General features: G+C 39.0%; 1 protein-coding gene across 6 annotated transcripts in view; it reads right to left on the reverse strand.

The window, feature by feature from the left end:
* The window catches only part of adgrl3.1 (adhesion G protein-coupled receptor L3.1), a 221,147-nt gene that overhangs the window by 181,438 nt on the left and 20,303 nt on the right, over positions 1–19,406 (reverse strand). Inside the window, exon 1 of one of the 6 annotated variants that reach the window (XM_058384525.1) lies at positions 7,208–7,224. The exons of the other annotated variants lie outside the window; for them this stretch is intronic. The gene's annotated coding sequence lies outside the window, so the exon portion shown is untranslated. Of the gene's footprint in view, positions 1–7,207; positions 7,225–19,406 lie in introns of those variants that run through there. 6 annotated transcript variants of the gene reach the window in all.

Raw genomic sequence — 19,406 nt, forward strand, 5'->3', positions numbered from 1 at the left:
TGATCTTCTGCTTCTGTAGCTCATCCACCTCAAAGCTGGATGTTTTGTGTGTTGTGAGATGCTTTACTGCTCACTTCAGGTGTAAAGAGTGATGATTCAACTGCTTTCCACTGGATCTGTTTTGATCACATTCCTAATAAAGTGGCCAGATTTTTGTATTGCAGAATAGTTTCGGTTTATCGGCTCAATCTGTGGTCATGTTCATAAGAGCTCTAAGTCACTGCATTCCAGTTGTTGCCTGGCAACCATGACATCCACCGAAGCTCCATAAGAGGTGATATTTAAAGTTATTTGTGTGTGTGTGTGTGTGTGTGTGTGTGTGGCAGAATGTACACATACAAATGTGTGGTGTTGTTTTTTTTATACATTAATCTACAGAATCATCTTCCATTAAAAAAAAGATAAATAAGTCTAGCTCATGAACACATGCTGGGACGCCGTATTATATCTATTTATAGTTATATTAATATATTAATTTATTATTTTTTTTATATATTTATTTATATATAATTTATTATATTTATATTAATATATTAATTTATAGTTGTAATTTTCTAGAGTTTTTGATGCAGTGCCAATTTTTACTAAACTGTATAAATTATCACACACAATTTAAACATATTAAAAGACTTTTAAGAGAAAATTTTATTTACAAAAAAAAAAATTTATTTTGTGTGACAATTAAAATAGCAATTAAAAAATTGCTTAAAATAAAAAAATGAAGAATTGTTATTCAAAGCATGTTACTTTATTTATTTATTTATTTATTTCACACACAAAGATTTCAAACCACTAACAAAAATCCTCCAGGAGTTTTTTTTTTTTTTTTTTGTTCAGATTGTTGCGGCCATAAATGTTGATTTTGCTGCTTTTTCGTCTCAAAATTTGTGATCTCACTTGTTTTCTGTTGATTTTTGTAGAAAACTACTTGAATTGGTGAAATCACAATCACAAGATTCTTTATTCATACACATATGTAATGACTTTCTATGAGAGCATTTTGGGATGTCACACGACGCCAAATATGTGGAAAATCCGTATTTGCGAAAAAGTTTGATTACGCTTCATTTTGACTTCTGTGATCTGAAAAAAATAATAATGAATGATTCAAATGAATCATTTAAACGAATCATTTTCCTCAAATAAACTGAGATACATTCTTGAAAAAGTATTTGAAACAATAGCGGATAATTCCAATCCTCCTTTTTATTTTTTATTTTTTATTCAACTTTTTTTGTAATGAAACGTCTTTGTAAAACTTTAAGATGGAAATGAACAGCATGTTAACTTCTCACAGAATCCGATCTTCTTTCTGCACTTTCTCCTCCTTTCTCTTGCACAGAATCCGACCTGCTTTCTGCACTTTCTCCTCCTTTCTCTTTCTTTATTACTTTTTATTAAATCGAGCAGCCACATGCACACATTTTTTACTGATCATGCTTTTTCTATCTCTGCTGAACTTTAATGCCACTTGACAGACCCCTTTGGCTGTAATATGCTATATGGCAGTTAAAATGTCACAGATACGTTCGTGGAAAAAAAAAAAGAAATCTGGTTATGGCATATGGCTCCTTTCGCCTTGTTATGGTGATCTGCTTTTTTCTGCAACCTCCTGACCTGGAAACACCCCCTGAAGTGGTTTGGGGGGGTAATGACAGAAGCAGCTTCGCTGTCAATCTGCTGATTCCTTTAACAAGTCCCACTAAAGCAGGCCTTTCTTAACGCTCCCTTAATGTCCTTAATGGAAAACCGTCCAAACTCTCTACTTTAACTTCACCTCTAACACATACACAGGAAGACAGAACCGTATTAATAAGCCAGTATGTGGAATTTGAGCCTGTTTTGTTTGAGCTCATGTCATGTCATGTCTCACTCCACAGTGGAGGTTAATAGGAAGCGCCTATCAAAGTAGACACTCAGGATTTTAAGAATTTGTAGTGTTTTGTAAGTGTTTCTGTATTTCCCCTAGCCTACTAGGGGTGATATATTTATTGAAGATTTCCAAACATTTTCATTTTCACACAAATGTTTACACTAAATGCTGATATCAGCCTCATTTCTGCTCTCTGAGATGCCCCACATTCTAAAATTACTACTAAAGTTCTGTGTAAGGTTATCCAACACAAGGAAAATCTCACACGAGTCCTGACTCATTTTATATCAGACTTGGAGTGATAAAATAATACATTTGTTTCGACTGATTGAAAATGTCCCATAATTCAGTGTCCATTCCACCAGTAGAATGGAGATTCAGCGTACTGGTAAACAAAGGGTTAATGTGACACGGACATCCTCAATCGATATCCACATATTCAGGTCCAGCTCCTCACAGTGGTTTCTTCACATTTCATACACAGAATCTATTTCCAAAACCAAACAGCAGCTTCTTATTATGTTCCCGTGATGATTTTTAATCTATTCAGCATCTTTTACTGTATCAACACAGAGAGAACTGAAGAGCTGTTGTTCCACAGTGGCATCTGTCCATGTAACAGGACACCAACTTAACCTCTGGCTCAACCGCACGCTCAATCCCTCCAGGATTTCGAAGATTTTTTTGTTGTAACTGTTGTTGCAGCCAAAATTTTATTTATTTATTTTTTGGCAGAAAACTAACAGAATTGGTGAAATTGCAAGTCTACAGTCATTCTGAAAAATTCTAAGCTACTCAGAATATTGCAGGTTTTGCTTGGATATTGCATTATCGTGAAAAAGAGAAAGAAACCTTTCCAAAAATGCAGCAATTCATTATATATTTATTTATTTTTACTGTTCTAATGTGACTGTATTTCTAAAAAGCACACTTCATCAGCAAGTGTTACAAATCTCTATGAGTTTTGCTGAATTTTTCAATCATTCACACACACACACACACACACACACACACACAGAGGCATCGCTATTCTGCTTGGTCTCTGAGAGGACGAAACACACACACACACACACACAGGATTGAGAAGTGAAGTTCTCACCCCTCGGCTCATAATAGATTCTGTGTCTGTGACTCACTGCTACCCTACGCCGCCTGCCAATAAGCGCAGCGCCCGTCTGATTCATCTTTTATTGCTTTTCCTCTCTGTATTTTTAACGCGCCACACTTAGCATGAGCTGCGGAGAGAGCGCCTCGATTCATACGGTGTGAGGAAGATGCGCAAACATACACAAAGAAACACGGACAAACAAAAAAATAGACTTCATCACAGACGGTCCTGCAGGTTATTCAGGGCTGCTTTTTATTTTTAGTGTTTATTGCATATATATTGCCCAATATTTGGATATCTTGCAACAGAGCGAAAACACAATACCGAGCCCTTTATGAGACAAAGATTAGCCTGTTTACTGACAACAAAGACACACCCGGAAATATCCGGTGATCTGTCACACGGCTCGACTTTCTGTTATTGCGAAAAATCGAAGTCACAATTACAAATAACCACCTGGCAGTTCTACCCCCCCGCCCCCCAAAAAAAACCCTGAAATTGTAAAAGGATAGCGCTCGCAACAAAAGAGAACTGCATTACCCTTGTAGTTTCATTGTAAAACTGAAGAAGCAAAATGTCAGACACTAAACTGTCGAAGGCTGACATTTGGGGAAAGTGCGAAACAGTGTAAAGCTTCAGCAGAAAAATGTTCTTTTAAAATAAAAAAAAAAGAAAAACACTAATAACCTTCATTTTTACAAAACATTCATGTGTGTGTGTGTGTGTGTGTGTGTGTACTCCATTCTGGCTTGCAGAATAGTTTTTCTGGCTGTATTAACCTTGATGCAGTGCAAAAAAAAAGTATAAAATATAAAAGAAAAAAGAAAAATATGGCTTGATTCGATAAAGAGTTTAGAATTGTAGAAGTATGTGGAATACTGCTGCTAACGTTGCTGTATAATACAGAAATGATGAGTTCAAGAAAGAAATTGCCAGAGGAACAACAAAAAAAAGAAGTGTGTTTTAAACGAATTAATTAATTTCAATTGAATTTATTCATGGATGAATGCATGCATACTTATAGATATGGATATAGCTAAAGCTAGCTAAAGTTTAATAGGTTTATAGTAAAATAGCTCATTATTATATTACTTCATGTGAGGGTTCAGTGTTTTTGTAGGTCCTGATACCTGAATGTCTCTTTTACTGTCGTGTTTAGCATGTTACTGGTTCTGTTCTGCTATTCCAGATTTTATTATTTGATCCTTATAATATGTATTTTACTGGAAATATATATCCATCCATTTATTGTCTATACCCGCTTTATTCCTAATTAGGGTCAGGGGGATCTGCTGGACAGGTCACCAGTCCATCACAGGGCCACACATAGACAGAAAACCACACACACGGGCAATCATGTACATATTTTTGGACTGTGGGAGGAAGCCCCAGGCACGGGGAGACCATGCAAACTCCACACAGAAAGGCCCCTGCCTGTTCGAACCTGGGATTCGAACCCAGGACCTTCTTGCTGTGAGGCAACAGTGCTAACTACTAAGCCACCATGCTGCCCGTATATTATCCTGTTAGTGAAAAGTTTCAAAGATACAGAGGGTGCTCTGGAACGCTAATGCTGTGTTTAAATAGAATATTCATGCTATAATAGCAGAAAGAAGTAGTTAAGAGTAGTTTAGTGCTATGCTATTATGCTATTAGTAAGCTTTTGCTGGCTGTGGCTTGTTTGTTTTCCAATCAACACCCAAAATAACAGCACTTAGCATCTCTGCTGCTGCCCCCCAAATCATCCATGTTGTTTGTGAAGTAAATGCAGGTTAACTGTTAGCAAGCTGATATTCTCTGTATAATGTAATGTCCATGCTGAGGTAAATTTGATCAAATTCAAGACACAATCCAAAAGCACCGCTAATTTTAACCCAAAACGGAGCCCATTATAAAATCCAGGTAGATTTTTTTTTTCTGTGGTAAATCCTGCGGTCCTGAAGGACATTTAAGTCTCGTCTTATAAGACAATTCCCCTATGAATCTTACAGGAACAGCTCCAAATTATGAAAGAAATTCTAATTAAAATCCTGAACAACTTTCTTATTGGAAGCCTTTAGGAATTTTTTTTGTTGACAAGGTGTCTACAGAGAGCTGCAGTCTTGTGACTAAAACAGCGAAAGGCTAACAGGGCTAACAAGTGTTTTGGGTAAAAAGCTAAATCTGCTAGCCAAAAGTCACAGGTAGCATACTGTTTCTGTGGGATTTGAGATGCATTCTAGCATTTTAAATAAAAACAGCAAATTTCTGAAGGAAATCATAGCACTATAGCTTACAAATGATCTTATCTTCATGGTTATGTGCTATTTTAATCCTCATAGCTAACATGAGAACTCCAACAGTATCCAAGATTTATTTCATAATGTAAAGCTAACAGTTTTTGGCTTGAATTAAATGGTGATCCATTTTCAGGTTGTTTTACAGATTCTGACATTAACCAGAGAGAACCGTTAAAATGTTTTTGTCCTTTAAATCAACATTTAAGCTGCGACTTCAGTGTTCTCCGGCAGATAACCGCTAACTTCTCACAGGAATTATTCAATTACCAACAAATTAGTCTTTAAACAAGTCACAGACTTTCGTTATACAGTGGATATAAAAAGTTTACACACCCCTGTTAAAATGTCAGGTTTTCATGATAAAAATGTTAAAATATAACACCAAGATAAACCATCTCAGATCGTTTAGAGCAAGAGCCAACAGAATTCAAGTAAAAAATAAATAAATATGTATTCGATGAAGGAAGAAAAAGGTAAAATAAATGTACAAATTACGTGATATGATATAATCTGGTTGATTTAGATCTGGGCTCTGACTGGATCATTCCAAAACGTTGATCTTTTTCTGAAGCCATTCCTTTGTTTACTTGCACGTGCTTTGGCTCGTTACTGTGCAGGAAGGTGAAATTTTTCTTCATCTTCAGCTGTCTAACAGAGGCCTGCGGGTTTCGAGCCAGAATAGATTGGTATTTGGAGCTATCCATGATTCCCTGTATCTTGATTAGAGCTGCGGTCCAAGCTGAGAAGAAACAGCTCCATAGCATGATCCCGCCACCACCATGCTTCACTGTGGGTACGGTTTGACACATGGTTTCGGGTGATTTAGTTCAGCTTGGGTGGTTTATTTTTTCATGAGAAAAGGCTTCCATCTAGCCTCCCTAGCCCGTAGCCTAGATATGTGAAGAATAGGAGAGATTGTTGTCCCATGCAGGGAGAGACCAGAACTGGCGAGATATTCCTGCAGCTCCTTTAATGCTGCTGTTGCTCAGTTGGCTGCCTCCCTGATAGCATTTCTTCTTGTCCTTTCATCACTTTCCCAGAGATATCTTGTTATTCTGAGCACATGCCCCATTATGAAACGCTGTGCATACTTCTGCAACCCAAGTCTTCCTAAAATGTTTATTACATTAAAGGTGGATGAAAAGCTGTCCTTATTTTTTTTACATTTTACATCGCAAAAACCTGCAATTTTAACAGGGTTGTGTAGACTTCATGTATCCATAGACCTATTTAATGTCTTTGAGGATGGAGGTTTCTAATAAACAACGTTGTACAACACTACTGTAATGTTCCCTAAATGGACACACAAAGGCTACATCCACAGATCCAGATAAACTATATATTTTTTTCCAAAATGCTTCCCTTCGACACTTATAATGTCACAATAATACCGAAGGTGAAGCATGGTGGTGGCAGCATCATGCTATGGAGCTGTTTCTCATCAACAGGAATGGACAGAGAAAGATACAGGGAATTATGGATAGCTCAATCATTGTTATTTGACGTATTTTTAGTTTTCTTACTCTACACTACAACTCGTTTTGTAGACAGAAAGGCCAAAACCTTGAGAAAAAGACACGTCTTCAAATTTACTCAGATTAACATGGACATGGCTAAAGACACTCCAGAAGCAAACATGCCTAAGCTAAGCACAATGTCTCGTGCCCACAGGAAATCGCATCACGGTTTGTTACAAATCAAAAAGCACCTGAAGCTGCTGATCTGGCACAATTTTCACCCAGGTCCCATCTACAAGCTCATAAATGAACAGGCAGCCAATCTACCAAAAGATCCAGCCTCATTAGCTAATTATGGAACACTCCCATTTCTCCACCACACTAACCCTGATTCAGCAAACTGGAGAGTATAATTAAGTTTCATTAATTACACCGGATGAATGTTTCAACCGTTGTTTTAAAAGTCAGAAAAATGTGGTGAAATATTTACGTGGGTTTTTTTCTTTCTCCACCAGCACCCTCATGCTCTGCCTATCTTGGAGTCTGACAGTGAAGAGCGCCTAAGAAGAGAGGGTGAAACGGAATAAGACAGAAATGTGGCATCGTGGTTGAAAACATCTTTTCCTGAGTGTTAATGCACTACTCTGGCTTTCCTGGCAGTATCAAAAGCGTAGGGCGCATCAGTGCACACACACACACACACACACACAGAATATAAGAGCAAAAGCAGCATTCTTGTGATAAAATATTCAGGACTGCTGCTGTGTCAGTGCAGAGACAGAACACAGCAACGCAACACATTATGCTTTCAATGCGCACACACACACACTGACACACACACACGCTGAAATTCCAAACAACATTTACACATGTACAGTGTATGCAAATTAAGAAATGTCCAAACTGTCATTTCTCATTATATCTGTTATTCTGTGGCACGAAAGAAATAAACAAACATCAAAAACGACTTAGATATCACAATTCGATAGACTCTACACACGTAGAATTATGACACTTGACAGTGAAATGATGTCTGACAAGCTGCTTTGAGTGTTTCAGGAACTTTTGATCTTCATGGAATTTCGCATACAGCATTCAGTCTTTTTCCAAACTTCATCTCGTACTCACTGTAGCCTCAGTATCCTGTTACTGCCTGACTAGGGACTGGAACATGATGTAGTTTTTATACTGGTCTAGCTCACTCACCTTACGGTTCTATGTGTTGTGTATTCTGAGATGCTTTCAATGCACAATATAATCACACTCTCCGCTGTCACCCAAATGAGGATGGGTTCCCTTTTGAGTCTGGTTCCTCTCAAGGTTTCTTCCTCATACCATCTAAGGGAGTTTTTCCTTGCCACAGTCGCCTCAGGCTTGCTCACTTGGGATAACATCTAGGACTGTTTGTCTGTTTATATGTTTGTTGTTTCTTATGTAAAGCTACTTTGAGACAATGCTCTTTGTTAAAAGCGCTATACAAATAAAATTGAATTGAACTGAATTTCTGTGCACCACAGAAAGAGTGATGATTTCAGTTTAAGTTACTATACACTTCCTGTCCAGCTCAGTCCAGTCTGGCTATTCTCCTCTGTTCTTTCTCATCAAGAGAAACCACTGCTCACTGGTTAGTTTTTGAACCCCTCACACTAGTAGACAAAGTAGGTCAAAGTCCCAAAGATCACATCTATATAGATTATATAATCAGTGTGCATACAGTGTGCCATGTAATATATATATATATATATATATATATATATATATATATATATACATATATATATAATATATACGTGTGTGTGTGTGTGTGTGTTATTGTATAGCTTTGAGCTATACAAAACCACAAAAAATACGTATTAAAAATGTCATATTGTGACACTCATGCCACAGAGAATTATAACTATTTGTTTATCCACTCTACTATATGGACATGTTATACTTTTACCATGTTTATGGTGTTTCCCTATTTAAAAAGCTTTAGTTGTGTTGTTGCGTCTCTGTACCTGTGTTACTGTAGAGAGGTGTGAATGGTTTGCCCAGCAGGGGGCTCACACACCCCTCCCTTTCCCATCATCCCTCTCACCAGCAGCTAAACACAGAGTCATGATACTCTATGTACAGAAACCCAACCGTTATCTTAGCTTAGACTTCTAGAGATAAAATGGTTCAAATAATTTGCTTACACGGACTGACGATGTCTGATAAGTCGATTTGCATTCCATTACATTCGGATCTGTCTGTACGTTTTCGTTCTAGCAGGTTTGAGCTTCTTTATTTGGCATATACATTTTACATAAGTGTGAGGTAATGGCATGAAATGTTTTTTCTTAGTTACTTGTTCCACAGCGCAACAATGAACAATAGAAAAAAATAGAATATAATAAAATATGTTAAAACATAATAATAATAATAATAATAATAATAATAATAATAATAATAATAATAATAATAATTTGGATAAAAATACCTAGGTGTGTCCAACTGTAAATGTAAATATAATTTTGAATAAAATTATATAACAAATAAATCAATAAAAAAAAAAAACAGCCCTCAGATACCAAAAAGCCACACTTCATCTCAGACCCAGAAACCTTTTTTATTTATTTTTTTAAACCCTGAAACTTCTCTAACTGCTTCCTCCAGAAGTTTCTAAACTCTTTGCAACCGGAGAGCTTTTTAATGTGAGGAAAAAATATCCATGTCCCCAGAGTACAGATTTATTTTATTAACATAATCCAGCTTTTCAAATACGAGACCCTTATTTCAATGTTTTGGGCTATTTATTGGAGCCCTAGAGCTTATTTTATTCTTCTGGATTTTTTTTTATCACTCACAGAACAATTCGTCACTAAAACGCTCATTAGATTCTAGTTGACGCGTGTGTTTAAGTTATTGAGGTTTGGATTAAAGCCATTTGGTTCGAGTGACCAGTCAAATTGGCTAATAACTATAATAAGACAATAATAATTATTTGGCTAATGGAGGCTTGTGATTTCCACCACTGTTACTTAATTGAAAAACACATGAAGCCCCTGTGGGTTTAATCTAGTTAAAATGATTTAATGAAATTGTATTACGTTGCTAGCCGTTACTGTGACTTTTGCAAATTGCTGTTTCGAAAAGAGAGCATGCTGTCTATGTTAGATTATACACAGCACCTATTTTCCTATTTAACATCCTGTTGAAAATCTTTGGTCTAATCTGCGAGGAGCTGTGTACAGGGAGGTAGATGCATTATCTTCTCAATGTAGGCTGCCTAGTTTACAGGCAGTTTTGCCAAGGAGAAGGAGGAGGAGGAGGAGAAGGAGGAGGAATGCAATTACCGAGGTGCTTCCAGCCCACTATAGACGTGATAGAAAGGTTTTTGCGACCAGAATCTCAATCAAGTTGCATGTCTTTTCTGTGCTCCTGAGTTTCAAAGTTTCATACTTTGCTGTATGTTAGAGACTTGAACATATCGAACACATTGTGTATTTTTAAATAACAATGGTCGCTTCCTACAGATGTCCATTTGCAATGTAATGGTGTGATTAAAGAATAAAACACTCAGAGGCTATGAAGGGAAAATGGAGCAGTTTGATGAGGCTTGGCATACCACAATATTGATTACTTTCCAAAAACAGAAAATCCCAATAGTGTTTTTTTTTATGTCTCCTCTAGAAGGTGAAAGCATTATACATTCATATCAATTCAATTATATTCGTATAACGCTTTTTAACAATACACATTGTCACAAAGCAGCTTATGTGGATATGGATTAAGAATTAGATCCCTGATGAGAAAGAACGCTTAAGATGAAGCTGACTCAAAAAGGAAACCATCCGGTTAGCGCTATTGATACTGAACGCGTCCATCAGAGATTCTCATTAGAATGAGTGCCTGAGTGTTTGTAGGATTTTGTATGGAATTATTACATTTACCAGCACATCAACTGATTTTGGAAATGGATCCAAGCATGGGGCAAGATCACTGCAAAGCCGAATGTCTGATATACAGGGTGCACGGTTTTTGACAAGTCAATACAACGAGGATGAGTTAGCTCCGCCCATGTTACCAGACGGCGTAAATGACGCAATAGCCAGTAGCCATGGCATCGTGGACTCTTGAGCATTAAGAGTTTGTCATTGAAAATGATTTAAAAAAGTGGTGAATCCGTAACTGCTGTTCAGCGTCTTTTCAGTAGACAATCCGAAGCGGGGTGTAGCGGAAACATTCCTGATCGTAACACGATTCTCGTGTGGGTTGAAACGTCCAGGTCTATGATAAAGAGGAAACCACCTGGCTTTCCCACATCTGTGTGAACCCCTAAAAATATGCAGAGGGTAAAAGTGGCCATTCTCAGAAGCCTTAGACGTTCCGCTCGGCACCAGGCATTAGCTCTACGACTATAGAAATTGCATCATTTTCAGGAGCGGAGCTTTACCTGCCCTGCTTTTTGCTACTTATTGGGCGTTTAAAAAAATCATGCTTTTCCTCTGTAGTTTTATTTCGATAATTTACAAGAATTCTGACTGTCTATCTTCGGCTGCTCCCTGCTCGGGATCGTCTCAGCAGATCATCCAATCCACATAGCACAGATTTTACACCGGACGCAACACTCCCATTTTATCCAGGCTTGGGCCTGGCATTGAGATTTAACCCCTCAGTGGCAGGATTGGTCCCTTGCCCGGGAATCAAACACGGACAGAGGCAGGATCTTGCCGCTGGACCACCAGGATTAATTGTGTATAGTCAAAGCTATAAACAGTCATGTCATCGTTTTTTCTCATTCAATATTGACACAAGGAAGAACAATCAAAAACATTGCCACATTAACAGTTACACCCACTCTCTAGAATCAATAACGTATTACAATAAACATATTAAAAGAGACCTGTGATTGTCTCGCAGTCAACACAAAATTAATGACCATCTGACCAATCAGATTCAAGCATTCAGCAGCAGCATCCTGATCTAAATGATCAATAATACAAACATAAGTCTCTTTTATTTCACCTCTCTCATATAACCATGGCTTTGAAGTGATTTTTCATATACACTGTTGGAAAAAAGGTTGTATTGTCAAAAAAGAACGTTATAATCTACACATATTAGATAATTAGTTCCTGGAACCAGTTCCTAGGCTAATAGGGCAACAAAATTACACATGAATGAACTTGTAATTTAATAACCTGGTTATGATCGTCTGATAATATCACACTCTCCCCGGGTCATTAAGACAGAAGCGACCCCGATACGTGTTGTGACTGCTAGTAATTAATAGGTGCAGATTGGTGGAAATTGCTACACCGTGCCATCATGCAATACGTCTGCTAGGATCTGAAATGTGGTGGGATTAAATACCAGGACTGTGAGAGAGCCACTGTTTAAATAGATTAACCCTAAAACAGATTTCAGGTTATTTAGGATTTGACTCTGGTCTTCATTTTAAGCAGTCATGCTGTTTTGTGTGACCACAAAATATTACTAAATTTGTTGTAATTAAGTATTTACATTGTGTATCCTCCACTTATCTCACACTTGTGTATTTGCACTTTACGTAGTCTTGTGTACTGTTGTGCAACCCCAGGGTCCTGGAAAAACGACATTCGTTCCAGTGCATACAAGATATACACCGATCGGCCATAACAATCTGAGCACTGTCAGGTGAAGTGAATAAGACTGATTATCTCCTCATCATGGTGCCTGTTAGTGGGTGGGATATATTAGGCAGCAAGTGAACATTTTGTCCTCAAAGTTGATGTGTTAGAAGCAGGAATAATGGACAAGCTTAAGGATTTGAGAGAGTTTGACAAGGGCCAAATTGTGATGGCTAGAGCACTGGATCAGAGCATCTCCAAAACTGCAGCTCTTGTGGGGTGTTCCCGGTCTGCAGTGGTCAGTATCTATCAAAAGTGGTCCAAAAAAGGAACAGCAGTGAACCGGCGACAGGGTCATGGGCGGTCAAGGCTCATTGATGTTCGTGGGGAGCGAAGGCTGGCCCGTGTGATCCGATCCAACAGACAAGCTACTGTTGCTCAGATTGCTGAAGAAGTTAATGCTGGTTCTGATAGAAAGGTGTCAGAATACACAGTGTATGATGGGTCAGGGCTGTTTTGGCAGAAAAAGGGGGACCAAGGTTATGCCTGATTGGTGTATATAGAGGGTTTAAAAAAAGTAAAAATAAACATTGACTGCTTTATTTGAAATCGTTCAACCCAGTGAAGAACCTGCCTTAAAACTGCATCCAACTGCATTTCGGTTTTAGTTTCCGCATTGTGTTTCAGTGATTATAAAAATGATCTGAGTAAAAAGCATTTCAGTTGATTATTCACCTTGCCAAGGCAACAAAAGATTAAAGGCTGATTTTTACACCTACAGTTTATTCAAAGGTTTATTTTAATGCATCTAATCGAATGTGTTAATGTTTCTATAGTGACAACACATGCACAGAGACTTGTATGGCAGATGCTGTACATACTGTAATCTAACACCTGCACCGAATAAAAACATGTTATTTAACAAAGAACAATCTGGTGGGAGTTTTCTGGTATATCTTACTGACACAATGACATGTTCTGGGGGGAAGAAAGGGTTTATTTAACTTTCATGGAAGGAGTCTCCAGTGTCAGTGGTTCGTAACACTCAGCAAGTTTTCTGCTGCATTTTTGTCTTAATGATTTCGAATGAAAGGCTAAAAATAGAAAGCATACCCTATTTCAATTCTATGTTTAATTTTAAATGGGCCTCAATAACAATCATACCTTGCCAACAACTAAAAAATAGAACAACAGTTTTCAATATGTAGTCAATTTTTCCCCCCAAACCTAATCCTAATCCTAATTCAGAAACCAGGTGGGGAAAAAAAATAAGTACACACTATAATGCAGTAATTTTAGCAAAAACAATTTGAAGTAAATGCTCTCAGGGAGGTTTCTCACAGCTCTCATTCTTAAATACAATTTGTTCTATGGATTGTCCTCAACTTTAAACCTAAATATAAGCAGTTGCAAGTATGATGTGTTGTTCATTAATTGATTAGAAATTGGCAAATTCACATTATTTACATATTCATTTAGATATATTACATATTAATTTAGAACTGGACACGATTAAAATACAACAACCGTTTTCAAGTAATGAAGATATGGTAGTTCTTTAGAATCATTTTGGGACATAATTGTTCATATTTTTTATCCCCAATTTCATTTATAAAATTTTTAAGGCTTAATCATGACTTTCAGTTCCATCTGTATACATACTGTACATAATAAGATTTTATATTCCAGACAAGTTAAGAACTAATCAGCACTTCAGCAACTTCTGTATCAGATGGTCAGTTAAAGCCTGTAAAAGCACCGTCAAGTGGCACAGTAAGGACACATGCAATCAGTGTTGGCATATCTTAGAAATAGTGATGGGCGGCAAACGCTCCTCATCAAGGCAGGAGCAGTGCTGCCTGCAGCGCCCTGACGTCTGAGTGCCTACAATCAACAAGTCTCCTGTCTACAATCAACAGTCACTGTTTATTTTAGTAAACAATATTCATTTTCCATTTTCTTAGAATGGTATTACACACGCTATTAATGAAAAATGTTAACAAAAGATTGTAAAGGTTTTGGAAAATTTAACATTTTTGAAGTGTGCTTTATTTTAAAAGTTTGCACGATTACCCAGCCCTCCTCTATACCCAGGTTTTAGGCATAATGTGCCAAAAGTCAGGCAATGGTCACATGATAACCGGATAAAGAAAGGTAAAAACTTCAGTCGATAAACCGAAGTGGGTCAATACAAGAAAGACAAACAATATCAAAAGGCTTGGAATCGTCAGGTGCACAAAACAAAACTGAAGCACTGGTGCTTCACAATCTGATTGTGAATGAATGTCTCTTTTAAGTGTGTGTGTGTGTGTGTGGGTGTGTGTGTGTGTGTGTGTGTGTGTGTGTGTGCGTGGCTAATTTGAGAACAGGTGCGCTCAATCAGAAGCTCAATGACTGTGAGTGAGGTGGTGTATTTCCTAGCTTGTCTGCTAGTGAAATGTTTCAAAATCCTGATACAGGTTGGGGTCAGAGAATTTATGCACAAGGCCTAGCATTGTTCCTCCAGGCCATACCCCTTTCCACAAGGTATTCCAGCCTGACATTCTGGAGCTGGATCAGGTGGCGTGCCGGGAGGGACAAGGGTCAGCGGCCAAGGGGTAAAACAAGTAGCCCAGGACCTGTAAGTCCATGGGATTAGCTGGACGCTAAGACACTGGAATGGAGTGCGCTATGGCAGGAACTCTTGCAATCCTCTTGGTTGTGACCAGGGTCATTGTGATGTGAGAGTTGGAAGGAGGTTGCCTGCTGGTAGGGTTTGAGGGTATTCTCACCTGGGAGCATGCTGAGCAGGAGGAGATGGAAGGTCAGCAAACATGCATGGCCAGCAGTACTTCTCCTGCAAGAGGTGGTAGGTGCACTGGGTGCCAGGGTGGCTGGTTTCAACAGATTTGTGCCCAGGTGATAAGTGTATCTTATCAGTTTCTCTAATCAGATATAAAGAGCTTGTCTGAGGGACATTTGGAATTTGCTGCTAAGGCATATGAGATGCCACTATCTATTTCCCGGTCTATAGCACCCATGAATGGATCCAAGACAGTGTGTGTTCTTAGAGCCGGGGCAATAGAACAGGGTAAACTGGAAACAGGCAAAGAACAAGGACCAACAAGTTTGCTGAGGATTCAGACACTTAGCTGTACACAGGTACTCTAGGGTCTTAAGGTATGTGAAGATTACAAATGTTTGGGTGGCACCCTGTAGCCAATTTTACCATTCATCCAGGGGGGGTTTGACAGGCAACAGTTCTTGGTTCCTGACATCATAATTTAATTTGTCCAGGGATAGCTTCAGAAAAAGGAAGTCAACAGGATGGATATTGATTTGTCTTCCATTTGTTCTGAAATGATCGCTCTAACTGCCATTTTGGAGGCATCTAATTCCAGAAGGAGCTTGGACAAATCATGGTGCTTTGAGTATGAGGCAGGGTTCCATGCCAGGTACTTGGGACTATTGTGGAGCAATTAAGAATCCAGAGTGCTTCCTGGACATTTTCTTCTATTGCTTGCTGCTCAGAAACAGATAGGGGGTAAATCTGGCCGTGAGAGGTCATAATTCCAGGAAGCACCTCAATGGCAGAATCACAGGGATGATATGGAAGCAGTCTGCTGGACTTATCTTTGCTGAACACCTCTCTCAGGTCCTGGTATTTGAAGAGGATCATGACATGTCCTCTGGAATTTTGACAGTAGTAGAGGTCAGTCACATCTCTGTGGCTGTGACAGCACGGAGACCAGCTAAGCTGTTTGTCAGACCAGGATATTAGCGGATCATGACTTTCCAACCACGTGAGGTCCAAAATCAATGGATGTTTGGCGGAGACTGTGACCAACAGTGTTTTTAGTGCATTCAGCCTGAAGAGGAAGGGGCTTTGTGCAGTGAGGGTTTGATCCCTTCCCCAATGGGTCCCCCATCGATAGTTTGGACTTTACATGGGTGGGGCAGAGGCTGAGGGGGTATATTGAGGCGGTTCAGTAGGTCCTGATCAATAAAGTACCCCCTGAACCTGAATGAATCAGTGCTGTCAATACAGAAAGCATGCCTTAGTATCCTACTAAGACAGGTAAGGTGAAAGATTAGTAATACTGAAAATGGATTAGGTTTATCGTTTGCAGCAGGTGGCAAAGCTCCTGCTCGTGCCTGGAGTGGTCTGGATATGGAGTGAACACTTCCTAAAAACAGACTGACCAAAATAGAAGCACCAGCTCTCTGTGCCATTTCTTCCTTTCTTCTTGCCCACCTCAGCACAAGGAACATACCCAGACTGCAAGATCTTACATCGCTCCAACATCCTTTCTTGGCTGGCAAAAGATCTGCAGAGATCATTGTATCCAAAAGCTTTAAAATGAGAAACATCACCAGTAAGTTTCCATTGTGGGCATAAGTGGGCTGGGCACAGCACACGGTGTGAGGTAAGGTCTTGGGAGAGGAGATTAACCTTGGTGTCAACATCTGTTAAATGTCACATCTGCTCTCCAATTAGCTACCCATGAGCCACAATGGCTTGCCACCAGTAATGCAGGTAAAGAAAAATAGCTTTATGCACACAAAGGTAAACAAATTCAAAAATGTCAGGCAGATTCAATGTAAAAAGGTAATGGTCAGATGAGTGAATAAGGCAAGGCAAAAACAAGGGTCAATAAACCAAAGGAGGTCAAAACCAGAAAGACAAACAATATCAAAAGTCTTGGTATAGTCACAAAGACAAAACTGAGTGTATACTTAGTAATGAATGAAAGTGTCTTTTAAAGAGAACTTGTGTGTGTGTGTGTGTGTGTGTGTGTTGCTGAATGAGCACAGGTGAGCTCAACTAGAAGCTCAGTGACTGTGAGGAGGACCGCTTGTGTGTTTTCTGGGGGAATGTAGTACACTCTATATATGTAGTCTGTGCTGTCTGCTGGGATCATTTGGCCTATTTTTGTTATTAAAAAAACATGTTGTTCATTTAAATATGTTCATTAATTCTTCAGCTGTCTAACCGAGGCCTACTGTTTCGTGCCAAAATATACTGGTATTTGGAGGTATCTATAAGTCCTTCTGTCTTGCTTACAGATAGTGGTGGCTCAAGTGGTGAAGACTCTGGGTCACTGACCGGAAGATCGAGGTTCAAGCGCCAACACTGCTAAGCTGCCACTGTTGGGGCCCTTGAGCAGGGCCCTTAACCCAGCCTGCACCAGGGGTGCTGTATCATGGCTGACCCTGTTCTCTGAACCCAACCCCCAAGGATGGGATATGTGAAGAAAGAATTTCACTATGCAGTAATGTATATGTGACAAATAAAGACAACTTAACTATTACAATCCCAGCTGAAGCTGCCACCACTATTGGAGTTTGTAAGGAGACTTTGAGCCACCCTACCCGCACTTGTGAAGAATACCAGAGAGTGATCATTAATGTCAATTTTAAAATCCCTTTACCATTTGAAGGCAAAATATTATGAGGACTGATTTTTTAATGGATAAATTTGTTAATGAACTCAAGCATAGGAGAAGAGTCCTTCAAACTGTGCACACATTTGCAGTAATTACTGTGATAATAACAAATTAAAATTCATGCAGGTGTATATTAGCAATACACCAGGCTCCTATTACATTTATTTCAATTCTTCCCATCTTCTTTTTCATATACACCGATCAGGTATAACATGTCCACCTCCCCAAAACAGCCCTGACCCGTCCTGCACTGTGTATTCTGACACCTTTCTATCAGAACCAGCATTAACTTCTTCAGCAATCTGAGCAACAGTAGCTCGTCTGTTGGATCGGATCACACGGGCCAGCCTTCACTCCCCACATGCATCAATGAGCCTTGAACACCCATGACCCTGTCGCCGTTTCACCACTGTTCCTTCCTTGGACCACTTTTGACAGATGCTGACCACTGCAGACCGGGAACACTCCACAAGAGCTGCAGTTTTGGAGACGCTCTGATCCAGTGGTCTAACCGTCACAATTTGGCCCTTCGTCAAACTCTCTCAAATCCTTACTCTTGACCATTTTTCCTGCTTTTAACACATCAACTTTGAGGACAAAATGTTCACTTGCTGCCTAATATATCCCACCCACTAACAGGTGCCATGATGAGGAGATCATCATTTTTGCATTTTTATTTTTCTTCATATCATTTGACAGCATAAAAGACCAAAATAGCTCTTTCTGTTTGTAGTGTGCATTTTCTTTCCCCTGATTTTGTCAGGATTTTGTTGAAAGGCGGTGGTCTAGATCCATATGAAAAACCTAATCTAGGAAGAAACCTCAGAGACATGAACTACACAAAGACTCCAATAAAATCAGCTTCATTTAAGTGTGTATCCCGACTCTGAATATGCATAACTATCCCTGCATAAATATTGACATAGCTTTTGCTCTTAAATTGCTGACTCTCTTCACAACTCATTTCCATTTGTGTGTGTGAGAAAATAATAAATAAGGAAGGGAACATAGCTTAGATTTTATTATGTCTCTCTCTCTCTCTCTCTCTCTCTCTCTCTTTCTTTGTCGCTTGCAGGTTGTTTTTCTGTTTGTGTGTAGTTAATGTTAATAGTGTGCTTCTTCCTCCAGGAATAACTGCGGGTAAAAAAAAATACCCATGAGTCCCTGAAGCTAGCAGCAAATACTCTCACAGTCCCTCAGCAAAACGTGTGTGTGTGTGTATATGTGTGTGTGTCTAAAGGTGTGTTAATGTAGTCCATGCAAGTCATATAGTATCCTCTGAGAACTCACCTCTTTCTATAGCACTCAGTTTGTTAAGTGCTACAAATCTGCACTCAAGAGAATGAGAGAGAGAGAGAGAGAGAGAGAGAGAGAGAGAAAGAAATAGTGCATGTGAGAGAAAAAGAGACTCAGATGACGCACACACACAGGTCACATGTGAGCAGAGCTAAAATAATGTCAAAATTAAACACCTTTTTCCAGGCCACAGGAGTAATACAGTAACGCACACAATGCACAAAGAAAATATCTGTCCAACATTCGGCCTGTCTGTCTCCACTTTTTGTACAGATTGTCTCCAAGGAAGGTTGACCGCTTGCTATTATTGTTCTCAATAAGTGTGTGTGTGTGTGTGTGTGTATTGTTTTGGGTACAAAGGCTCCTCTGACCATACGAAGGGGCACTAATA

This window comes from Hemibagrus wyckioides, linkage group LG29 (assembly GCF_019097595.1).
Source record: "Hemibagrus wyckioides isolate EC202008001 linkage group LG29, SWU_Hwy_1.0, whole genome shotgun sequence".
Classification (NCBI taxonomy): domain Eukaryota; kingdom Metazoa; phylum Chordata; class Actinopteri; order Siluriformes; family Bagridae; genus Hemibagrus; species Hemibagrus wyckioides.